The sequence below is a fragment of the Globicephala melas genome, chromosome 19 (assembly GCF_963455315.2).
Source record: "Globicephala melas chromosome 19, mGloMel1.2, whole genome shotgun sequence".
Classification (NCBI taxonomy): domain Eukaryota; kingdom Metazoa; phylum Chordata; class Mammalia; order Artiodactyla; family Delphinidae; genus Globicephala; species Globicephala melas.
In genome coordinates, this window is record NC_083332.1 from 10,813,916 (window position 1) to 10,826,310 (window position 12,395).

Here is a 12,395-nt window from a genome sequence, read left to right on the forward strand (position 1 = left end):
CTGGCTACTGTAGCTACCTCCTGTAGATGGAATTATACACTATTTGTCCTTTGTGCCTGGTTCAGCCTCTACATCTTGAGCTGCTTGGTTACTCAGGAATAACTATGACAAACGTGACATCGGATTTTAAGCTCACGTCCTCCACTGCCACCAGCTTCTGTCCTCCATGGCCAGAAAAGGGCTACCACGGCTGGAGTCAAGGCAGCAAACACAGGAGGGCAAGGAGAGGTCTTGGGTGTCTCAGGTCCCATTTCTTCCTCTCCTGCCCAATCCTGTCCACAGGGGCACCCACCTGTGATGCCCGCTATCTGAAGGCAGTAGTTCCTATCTTCCGTGCAGGGGAGAGGGTTGCAATGGTGGAGGTCTGAGCAGATGAAACAGACGGTGACCTTAGCCTTGGTGTGGGTCCCAGGTACATGGGGACCTGGGGAGAGAGGAAGATGAACTGGCTGGAGGACAACGTGTGTGTGTGTGTGTGTGTACACTTCTGGGCACACAGCTATATGCCTGTGACCGTGCTGCCTGGATGCACTGCTGCGATGATGCAGTTTGCGTGTACGAGCATGCAGGTCTGTTTCTCTGTGTGCACATGTGGTCACGTGGTTGTGCATGTGTACGTGTGGAATTGTCTGAGGAGGGCTGGGGATGTTTGTGTGTCTGCTTCCGTGGGCCCCTGTGTGTATAGGTATCTATGTGCATGTCTGTGTTTACGCATAGATGTGGCAGGCTTGTTTGGGGGGGTGCGTGTTTCCAGCAAGGTTTGGGGTGCTTGGATATATATGTTGGCGCACAGACATGGATGTTAGTAAAGTGTTTCAGTATGTCTGTGTATATTTTGTACTTTTGTATGTTTGTGTGTTTGTACCTGTCTCTTTCCCTGTCCACGTGTCTGGATCTGACAACCGATGTGTCCCTGCACAGATATGTGATATGCCCGCAGGGACTGTATACATGAAAATTCCAAGTCCCATCTTCCAGTGGTTAGTAATCCTATTTTGCCCTTTTTCCCTTTCCACGTCGTAAATTTTAGCTCCCAAGTCTTCCTTTTTTTTTTTTCTTCATCGTGATCATTCATTTAATCCTCTGCTTAGTTTTGAAAAGTAAACCGCCTAGCAGCTGGTAATCCGAGAAAGTGAAGGTGAGAATGTTCCTGCTTTGCCTGCAGATTCAGCAAACAGATCCCCTTCATCACAGAACTTGTCCTTGCTGTGCGGGTTTCTAACAAGAGCATCTTCTACATCCCCGGAGCTGAGGGGATACTGCTCTATCCAGGTTTGAAAATTTTCTCTGCTGGTCTGAAATGGCTGTAATTCTGGTCAGTTGTCTCACTTCAAAAGCCGTTGCCCTGGTAAATACTATCTCAATTAACATCTCTCTTTTCTGGAAGACGAAAATTATTGTCAATGTTCTTTGTTAAGCTGAAAGAAGACTATTGGCAAATCTGGCTTCTTTCACAAGCAAGGAAGTGAAGAAAAGGGAAAGACAGCCAGATTTCTTATCTAAATCGAGTCTAGATGTCTAATCTCACTTACACAACAGGATGTTCGTGTTTTGAAGTACATGCTCTTCTGTAGGTGTGTTTTGGGTGCTGGGATGTAAATGTAGATGTCTGTGGAGGTGTGGATATATGCCAATGGGATTTTCTGCTTCCAGGTGTCAAGTGGTATGAGTCTGTACGTGTGTGTGTGCACGCGTGCACGCGCATATGGGTAATTGCACTCCCTGGGAGCATGATGGTAGGGGGAGGGGATACCCTGGGAACACATAGGATCGGGAAGGGCATTTGGGATCCAGAGAGGGCAGAAAGGGTAGGGTCTCAGGAAGTCAGGGTTCAAAGCACCTGGGTGGGTGGTAGGAGCCACGTGGTTGCATTCAGGCTTGGCGGTGAGATGAAATCCAGACGCTTCCGGGCCCAGGGTGGTGTTCGCTTGCAGGTGGCAGACCTCCGGTGTAGCACAGCCCTTCAGGATTTGGGGGCCCCCTGCAGACACAGGGGGAAGCTTGAGGGGGGAGACTCAGAGCTTGAGCCTTCCCAACTTGATGTCTGTCTTTCTCTGTCTGAAAGTTCCCAGCTCACTTGATCGTTCTGTAGGATTCATTTTCACATCTATCTGGTCATTTCTTATAACCGTGTGTTGCCTGCTCAGTTGGAGGATTCTAACTTCATTCCTTCATGTATGTCACATATAGCTGTGCTATGTTCTGTAGCTGCTCATGATAATAGCTGAGTTCCTCGTGGACCTCTATCTGTTGTTTGTGGCTTCTGCTATCGCTCTTGGTGGCTTGTTTCCTTACGCATGTCATGGTCTCTGGATTGTCAGCTCCCATTTGGTTGATGTCAATCTGTGGGAGTCCTGGGGGCTTTTCCCTGGAGACGATTTGCCTTTGTTTATACTGAGAGCCAGGAGGTGCTACCAACTTGGGATCATTTCAGCCTCCTTCCACGGTCCCTGGCTTATGTGGGGATTAAAGAGTCAGCTACCCAACCGTGCTGTGGACCCAAGACCTAGTCACTTAAACCAGACTGTTATCAGCATTCGCTCTTACTGCGCCTTTCATTTTCACTCACTGATCTCCTTCCTGATTTCTGCTCACATATTAGTTTAATTTGGGAAGCCGTGGAAATTTCCCTAACTTCCCATAAGCCCCCAAAATCATGAAAAACATTTTTGACAGCATCTCGTTCATCTGTAAACGGTACCAAGGGGGATGGGTGGTGGGAGCAATCCGTCCTGGAAGCAGGCTATAAGAGGGTGTATTGTCTGCAGAGCAGTTAAAAACAGTAATAAAACGAACTGAAAGTCAATCTGCTTTTTATTATCACCATATATCCGCATTTCTAAACACTGGTGGTGATAAAATACCTCTCTCCACTGGAGTGGACCACTCCCCCCATTCTTGTTCCTCCCACCTCCACCTTTCCAGCATGCCACTGTTTGTAGAAGAAAGACCCTTCCGAGAATCTAGTCTGCCAGGCTAGACTACCAGGAACAGAAGCCCAGGCCATTTCTCTCTTTCACTTTGCTGCCTTCATAGTTAGTCTATTCTCTGATCAGTTTGGTTCTATGCTAAGACTTTTGTTCAAAAAGCCTCTGCTCTAACCATTTGCAAGCAATAGTGATGATTTAAAAATACATCTGCAAATTCTTTAAGACCAAAAGGTGAGGGTCTATACCTCCTCTCCATGAAATCAGATGGACTTTTGTGACCATTTCAACCAATAAAGCATGACAGAAGTGACAAGGTGTGATTTCCAAGGCTAGGTCATAAAAGACCATGCAGCTGCCACCTTGTTTGTTGGAATACTTGCTCTTGAATTCTTCAGCTGCCATGTAAAGATGGCGGCAACCATGATGTGAGGAAGCCCAATTTGACCGACGAGGCGAAATCACACAGAGAAGCTTGGAGATTACATGGAGAGAGAAGGGGGCCAACTAGCCCAAGCTGCTGCCTTGTTTCTGTATTATTCAGTGTATTGGAGTCTCTGCCACCATACAAAAAGCCCCAAGGCAGCCATGCTGTGAGGAAGCCCAATCTAACCAATGTGGAGAGAACACATGGAAAAGCCTGGATTCTACATGTATGAGATGCTCATCTAGCCCCTAGTTGCCCTCAGCCCTGCAGTTCTAGCTCCAGCAACCCTCTGACTGTAACTATATGAGAGACCCAGAACTGTCCAGCTGAACTTTTCCTGAATTCCCAGCCTAGAGAAACTGTAAGAGTTCGTAAAATGATTGTTGTTGTTTTAAGCCACTACGGGTGAGAGTGATTTGTTAAGTAGCAAGAGGTAACCAGAACACACATGCAAATAAACCTCAAGACTGATTTGTGCAGGTGGGAGGGAGGCCAGCCATGCAACTGACCTCCTGAAGGGAACACTTACCTCCACGCCACGTCCCACTGAGAGTGAAACACACAGTCTCGTTCCCGGTGCAGTTCATGACCGGAAGGGGGTCACATGGGGCCAACTTATTCCCAGAAGAGTAGGAACACTTCACCCCGTTGGGCTGAGCTTCGGGTCTCACTTCTGGAGGGAGCGGTCGTGGTGAGGGTAGGATGGGGCTGAGGGAGACACCCCTCTCAGTCCTCTTTTCCCCCTCCAGCCCTCTGTTCTTGCTGTTTCCACTCACAACAACCCAGAGCAGGACTTCCCTGGTGGCGCAGTGGTTCAGAATCCACCTGCCAGTGCAGGGGACACAGGTTCGATCCCTGGTCCAGGAAGATCCCACATGCCGCGGAGCAACTAAGCCCGTGCGCCACAACTACTGAGCCTGTGCTCTAGAGCCTGAAAGCCACAGCTACTGAGCCTACAAGCCGCAACCGCTGAAGCCCGCGCACCTAGAGCTCGTGCACCGCAACAAGGGAAGCCACCACAATGAGAAGCCCACGCACTGGAACAAAGAGTAGCCCCCGCTCACCGCAACTAGAAAAAGCCCGTGCACAGCAATGAAGACCCAATGCAGCCAAAAAATTTTTTTAAAAAAACAAAAATAAAAAAACCCAGAGCATTTTCCTCCAAAGTGGGACCAGCCTGGTCTCAGACACCCTTCTGGCCCTTGAAGATTTATTCCGAGGAGCAGAGTGAACAGAGCCAAAGGTGGAGCTGGCCCCACTCTGTTCATTTGTCCTGCACAAACCTTCAGGCTGAATCCCAAGCCTTCTTGCATTCATTCCACAAACATTTCTTGAGCACCTACTGTGTGCCAGGCCCTGTTTTCAGGACACAGCGCTGACCACACAGACAGAAGGCCTCCCTCAAAGACCCCAAGTTCCAAATGTGACGAAAAGGTGATCCTGTTATTTTAGGTTTTAAGATATTTTGGTGTTCTACAAAAGAGTGGTACTCCACCACCTGATTACTTTTCAGAGTTTTCTTAGAGATCTGAAACATTTACGAGGAAGCCATTTAAGCATGTTTTTCCTGAGTCAAAACTAAGCCACATGGGCTTCCCTGGTGGTGCTGTGGTTGAGAGTCCGCCTGCCGATGCAGGGGACACGGGTTCGTGCCCCGGTCCGGGAAGATCCCCCATGCCGCGGAGCGGCTGGGCCCGTGAGCCATGGCCGCTGAGCCTGCGCGCCCGGAGCCTGTGCGCCCGGAGCCTGTGCTCCGCAACGGGAGAGGCCACAACGGTGAGGGGCCCCCGCACCGCAAAAAAAAAAAAAAAAGGAAAAAAACAAACAAAGCAAAAAACCCCCAGAACTAAGGCACATATCGTTTTAACATGGGTTTATACTGAAACATTGGCAGATATAGAAAAGTAGAGAACTGTGCTGATTAATACGTGGCTGCTGTCTACACATGGCTATTAAGTAGTTAAACTGTGGCTGGTTCCCTTGGGGATGAGTCGTGAGTATAAACACACTCTAGATTTCAGAGGCTTAGTTTGGGGAAAGAAAGTAAAATATCTCATTAATAATTTTATATTGATTATCTCCATATTGAAGTAATAGTTTAGATATGGTACCTTAAATAAGGTCGATTCTTAAATTAATTTCGCCGGTTTCTTTGTGCTTTTGAATGTGGCTAATAGAAAGGCTTTCATTCCCTAATATGGCTCACGTTGTATTTCTACAGACAGCACTGCTCTCAGCATCTACCGAGAGACAATTACTCTAGTACACCTGAAACTAACACAATATTGTAAATCAACTATAGTCCAATATAAAATAAAAAGTTAATACAAATTTAAAACTTCCTGGTAAATTGGTCTTGTTGATATGAAGTGTCCTTGTTTATTTCTAGTAACACTTCTGCTTTCAAGCCTACTGTATCTGTTATTATATAATTTCCTTTTGGTTTATATTTGCACAGTATATCTTTTCCAACTTCTTTACTTTCAACCTTTTTGTACCATTATGTTTTGTTTTTTTAATAAATTTTTAAAAATTAAAACAAAAACATCATGCTAAGAATTTTTCATACTAAAAAAAAATTTAAAACAGAACAAAAAATAAAATAAAAATGATCAGTAGAAGAATCTGAAAAAGAATGGATATACCTATACATTTATTTTAAAATAAAAAAAATTAATAATAATAAAAGAGTATTCCGAGGTAGTCCCTTCAACCTTTCTTTACACGTAGGAGTTTTGTTTGATGCAGTTATGCTCATAATTGGCATTTTATGTGCTGAAAAGCATGCCCACCTCTCGGCTTGGACTTGGCTATTTTATTTGGTTGACGTGCACAGTTTAGGAGGACGGAAATCCCACGTGTCTGGAAGGATGGCTAGTAGCCCTGAATGTGGAGCTGTCTCAAGTCTCCCCACCGCTAGACCTGCCAAATACAAAATTCCTTCTCTGGAAAAAATAACCAGGCAACCAAAAGTGATCTTTATCACCACTCAGAGACAGGTCTGGAGTGAGCCAGCAAGGAGATGTTCATTGTCAAGGTCGAACAAGTGCAAAGTCAGCACCTGAAAATGAGCACCTCCCCTTACCCTAGACCAGAGCCCATCACCACCCATGACATTTCTCGTTCTGCTTGACTATCCTTCGGGGCAGCCCCTCTCCTAAGGAGAAATAAGAGTCTGGGGCTTCTCTCCAGCCCCACCACCAATAACTGGATAAGCACAGCTACAATTTATAGAGTGCCTACTATATGCCAGCCCTGTGCTGGACGCACCCCCTGCCAAAGTTATTTCACACCCATTTTCCAGATGAGAAAACTGAGGTTCTTCCTGTCCCAGGCAGAGCCGGAAACCAAGGCCAAGTTCCCATGTCACCCCACCCGGGTGTGTGACCCCCAGGTCCCGCTGACCAACCTTGTCGGGTAAACCCGCTACAGCCGTTTTCACAACAGGCTGTGCTGATCCAGAGACTCAAGTCAGGGCCATAGGTCAGGGAGTAAACATCTCTTCGGCATTCCCCAGGGGCCACGCAGGACCCATTCTTGACGAGAGTCCCATTTGCTGGCGACAGAAGTTGAGGAGGGGAAGTTAGAGACCATCCCCCAAGCCCTCCCAGACCTCTGCCCCTCTGCAGCAATGCCCAGAGGTCAATCTGGGGCCTCAGCTGGTGTTGAGAGCACCCCAGCCCCCAACCCCCCGCGGCAGTGAGCTGAGCTACCGGGCAAAGTTTGGAACCTTCAGTCCCAGGACGGCAGGTCCAGGCCTCTCCCCTCTGACCCCTGCCCACCCACTTTGGGTACTTTGTCCATCCTCCCTGCCCACCCCCTGGCCGATCCCCCACCCAGCTGCAACTGGCTTAACAAGCAGGCGTCCCGGGCTGAAGGACAGGTTATCTCCGTGCAGTTTCCTGGTAGAGAGCAGACTGGACACATCTTGGAGGTCCCTGTGGAGAGAGAGAGGTGATCAGAACTTGTGATTTGAGAAGGAAAAAAAGGGGAACAAACACACACACTCTCACGCACAATTCAAGAACAGAACCAAGGGGGAATATTCCCTGGTGGTCCTGTGGTTAGGATTCGGCCCATTCACTGCCAAGGGCCTGGGTTCAATCCCTGGCTGGGGAACTAAGATCCCGCAAGCCGCTTGGCACGGCCAAAAAATGATAATAATAAAAATAAAGAATAGAACTAAGGGCTGAGGGCGGGAGGACTGTTGGGAGAAGATCCAGGAACATTTTCCTGGTGCTGAGTAAATGGCATTCCAGGTGCGCGAAACAGTGTGGGCAAACCTTGGGAGCCGGAATCGCAGCACCTCCAAGCTGGGGCTGAGGAGAGTCTCCGTGTAATCTATCAGTTCTCACCGTGGAACTCTTTCTCGCAACGTTTCCCCCCTCCAAGTCCAGAAGTGAACAGTTAAGAGTGTCATTTCCCTTCATCATTTCTCTTTATCAGCTGGGCTGAGGACAATGTCTAGTGAGTCTTCATCTTAACCCCCAAGAAGCCCCTGAGGCTCTTCCAAGAAACCTCAAGGCTCTAAGACACAGAGTCTGAAAAGTTCTGACCTTGACTCATACCTTCCTCTTACAGATGAGGAAAGTGAAGCCGGGGAGGTGGGGGGCGGTACTTAGAGTCTCAAGCAGCAAGGTCCTGGCTAGGTTTTGACCACTTAATTCCCAGCCAAAGCGGGTAGAACTAGAACCAGGGGGGAGATAGGCAGACGAGGTAAAGGAATAATAATAAGTTATGAATAATAACTCACCTTCAGGCAGGCCCACTTATGACCTGACACTGTTCTAAGCTCTTAAAAAGCTCCTCAAACAAAAGAATTTTTTTTTTAAGTTGAGGATTATGTTTTATTTCAGGCATTCCTGAGGACTTAAGCCTGGGATACACCCTCTCAGATAGTTCTGAGGGACTGTTCCAAAAAGGTAGGGGAGGAGCCAGGGTATATAGGAGTTTCTGCAAAGACAAACAAAAAACCCCACAGGTAGTCGAACATCAAAAGACTACTGCTAATTAAAGAAAACCCAGGGACTTCCCTGGTGGCGTAGTGCTTAAGAATCTGCCTGCCAATGCAGGAGACACAGGTTCGAGCCCTGGTCTAGGAAGATCCCACATGCTGTGGAGCAACTAAGCCCGTGCACCACAACTACTGAACCACCCTCTAGAGACTGCAAGCCACAAGTACTGGGCCCACGTGCCACAACTACTGAAGCCCACGCACCTAGAGCCCGTGCTCCGCAACGAAGAGTAGCCCCAGCTTGCCGCAACTAGAGAAAGCCCGCGCTCAGCAACGAAGACCCAATGCAGCCAAAAATAAATAAATTTATTAACCCCCCCCAAAACCCAGACATCTCAAGTTAATGAATTTAACGCTTTTCTATCTCTTCAAACATAGTAATTCAGTGAATGCCCCCAAGAGCCCCCTGAGGCAGAGTCATTATCACCCTCATTTCACAGATGGGGAAACTGAGGCACAGAGAGGTTAAGTGGCTTGCTCAAGGTCACACAGCTAAGAAATGGCAGAGCCAGGATTTGAACCCAGGTAGCCTGGCTCCAGAACTACGTTCTCAAACACTCCCTGCAGCTGCTTCCATTAGACAAAAAGCCAATATACAAGAAGCTGGCACTCAGACTCTCACCACCCATGTGGCCTTGGGGCCCACCCTCTCCCTCTCTGAGGGACCACACACAATGCGCCTACCTTGTGAGGCTGCCAGCGCTCCCAGGAGCGCCAGAGGAGAGAGAAGCCAGAGCATGATCCAGGCCAGAGAGGAGGAAGCAGAACCCAGGTGCCCTGCCCTTTTATTCAAGGGCATTGGCTAGGGTGGCAGCCCCAGAAGAGGGAGAGCAAATAGGCTGGGGAGATAGCAGGCCCACCCGCCATCCTGGCCACTGGGAGTGGGGGAAAGGGCTTAGGGAATGTGGAGATGGGGAAACTGAGTCCTGAGGGGCATGTAGGACAAGCTGGAGGCTCCTCAGCGAAGCCAAAGAAGAATGATGAGCATGTTCTTGTTGTTATTATTATTATTATTACTAATAGGTTTGCTGGTCATTCCATAGAGATGTTAACTCACTAGATCCTTACAATAATCCTACAGGCTATCACCATTAACCCCAGGAGGCATATTCAAAATATTTTGAGCATCAGTCAGTATAGGCCTGGCTATGCAGCAGTAACAATTCGGCCCCATCACTAGAGCAATGTCCTGGTGCCCTCCACTGACCTGGTGTTTCCCTTTTAGTTAGTAGAACCTGGGGATGTCTGGGAGGACCCAGACATGCCATAGGTTAGGGGGCAACCAGGGTCTTGGGGGAGCGGATTTTTACCAACCAAATCTGGAGGTATCTCAATATTTTTACAACTGGTACAGTTGAAATCAGCCCTGAGTTTCCGCATCTAACAGAGAAGGAAACTAAGGCTCGGAGCAGTCCAGGGCCTTGCCCAAGGCCACAAAGTGAGGACATTGGCACAATCAGGATTTGAACGCAGGCCCCACTGAATTGACATTGGGTTTCACCAAGAGGGGAGAGGGAAGACAGCTCCCTTCCTCTGGATGAGGCCTGCATTGCTCTCTTGCCCCGCCTCTGCTGGGCAGCCTTGATTTGCACATCTGTTCAATGGGAATAAGGTCCATCTCAACCACCCACGAAGGGCCTTCCAGCCCGACGCTTGGAATGTCTCTTTACAAGCTTTGAGTCCCCACCGGCCTCTCCTTTGTAGAGTAACCCTGGGGCTATCCCCTGCCTTGATTGGGGCCTTGTGTTGAACACTGAGATCCTTTTCTTTCGATTCTGGATTTTTTTTTTTTTAATTTTTGGCTGTGTTGGGTCTTCATTGTTGCACGCGGGCTTTCTCTAGTTGCGGCAAGTAGGGGCTACTCTTCGTTGTGGTGCGCGGGCTTCTCATTGCAGTGGCTTCTCTTGTTGCAGAGCAGGGGCTCTAGGTGCACAGGCTTCAGTAGCTGCAGCACGTGGGCTCAGTAGTTGTGGCGCATGGGCTTAGTTGCTCCACGGCATGTGGGATCTTCCCGGACCAGGGCTCGAACCCATGTCTCCTGCATTGGCAGGCGGATTCTTAACCACTGCGCCACCAGGGAAGTCCCAAGCCCTATGATTTTAAATCAGAATTGTTAATCCTCAATGGACAGTTCCATTCTTCTGCAAACTCAGGCTCTGACCTCAGAGGTTACGTCAGGGATCCCTGCCCCGCCCGCAGGATCCATATTAGATCTTAGGAGACCACAGCTTGGCTAGCACTTCCCAGGAAGGAAACACGTTAGGTCATCAGGCCTCCACCAGTCCCTAAGCAGATAAGATGAGTGATATGTCACTGCCCTGGTGACATTAACTGGCATCAAGCCAGGGCGTTCAGTAACCGCTCCGTAAATGTCGGCTACTCGACGGTTGAGGTGACTCACACTAGTGATGTTCAGGCTGCAAGGAAACCTCACACCCATGCAGAGGCGGATGAGCACCGCGGAACCAGAAGGCCTGGGTTCAAGTTCCAGTTCTGTTGCTTCAGGCTGGGTGGTCTTGGACCTTTCACCCCCCTGAGTCTCAGTTTCCTCATTTGTCAAAGAGGGCAAATGGGAAGACCTACATCCCAGGGCTGCTGTGAGGATAAAATGAACTGATGCATCAGAGAAGAGCACTGAGAACAATAGATGCTCTGTATCACCATCATCACCTTATCATTATCTCATCATCATCCTCTCATCGTCATTACCTCATCATTCTCATCGTCGTCATCTTCATTGTCTCATCATCATCATTTCCTCATCATTCTCATCGTCATCATCTTCATTGTCTCATCATCATCATCATCATCCTCATCCTCTCATCGTCATGACCTCATCATTCTCATCGTCATCATCTTCATTGTCTCATCATCATCATCATCATCCTCTCATCGTCATTACCTCATCATTCTCATCGTCATCATCTTCATTGTCTCATCATCATCATCTCATCATCATCCTCTCATCGTCATTACCTCATCATTCTCATCGTCATCATCTTCATTGTCTCATCGTCATCATCTTCATTGTCTCATCATCATCATCTCATCATCATCCTCTCATCATCATTACCTCATCATTCTCATCATCATCATCATCATCATTTAGCTGCGGGTATGGCAAGGCTGGGATGGGCCTACCCCCTTGGCTGAGACAAGAGAGCCCAACTGAGAGAAACGACCAATCCAAGGTCACTCCGCAGGACTGTCAGGCTTCCCAGACTCTGGGGAAGGGCCCTCAATCAGGGCGTACAGTCAAGGAGCTCTCTCTGGAAGGTGCCAGTCCTAAGGGGGAAAAACAGGAGGCTGGGGGTGGCTCTTCCCGACGGGGTGCTGTAGCAGGGACAAGTTTGCGGAGGAGGCCCACCTCCTTCCCAGGTGGGTCTTGAGCCCCTTGGTCCAGGAGCAGTGGGCAGAAGGGAGAACAGTCCCCAGGGAGCCTGGAGTCCAGGAGGAGGGAGCGGCTCCTGGGGCTTCGTGACTAGCAGCTGCTCTCGTCAAAGGTTAACTGATAACTCAGGCTGGGTAAACAGGCCATGAGCTGCACAAACATGAGGCTTTCAGGGTAAAGAGTGTGAAGGGCAGGGAGGCAGGGGTGGACGTTTCCCTGCCCTTAATTTGAAACCTGGAGGTGAGGGGACATCAGAGCAGTTCGCTAATGCATGTCCAAGTAAATATGGGCATATGCATACCCCCCTTTTATGTACAAACAACAGGATATGATACACACTGTTCTGCCCCTAGATTTTTCCACCTGACAATCATGTAAGCTGAATTACATAGTTCCCTCTTTCTTTTTTCCATTGGATAATTGTACCTCTTGTACAATTTGGTGTGTTCCCATCACTCGGTATTGCAAACGATGCTGCCGTGAAAGAAGAACATAGATGCTGAGTTCCCAGAAGTGGTTAAGTGGTTTTGCAACATCAAAAAAGTTTTCTACATTTGTAATTTTGAGAGCAATTGCAAAATGACCATCCATGGGGTTGTACCAATGTACACTCCCACCAGCAGTGGGGGAGTGTCC

At 48.5% G+C, this 12,395-nt stretch overlaps 1 long non-coding RNA gene across 1 annotated transcript; it reads right to left on the reverse strand.

Annotated features, from left to right (window-relative positions):
- Positions 1-367: 367 nt before the first annotated feature.
- Positions 368-3,981, reverse strand: LOC138842452 (uncharacterized). The gene is made up of 3 exons (XR_011377005.1): positions 3,884-3,981; positions 1,841-1,981; positions 368-424 (listed from the first exon to the last, which is right to left on the reverse strand). It is a non-coding gene; the product is annotated as an uncharacterized lncRNA (long non-coding RNA).
- Between the last annotated feature and the right edge of the window lie 8,414 nt (positions 3,982-12,395).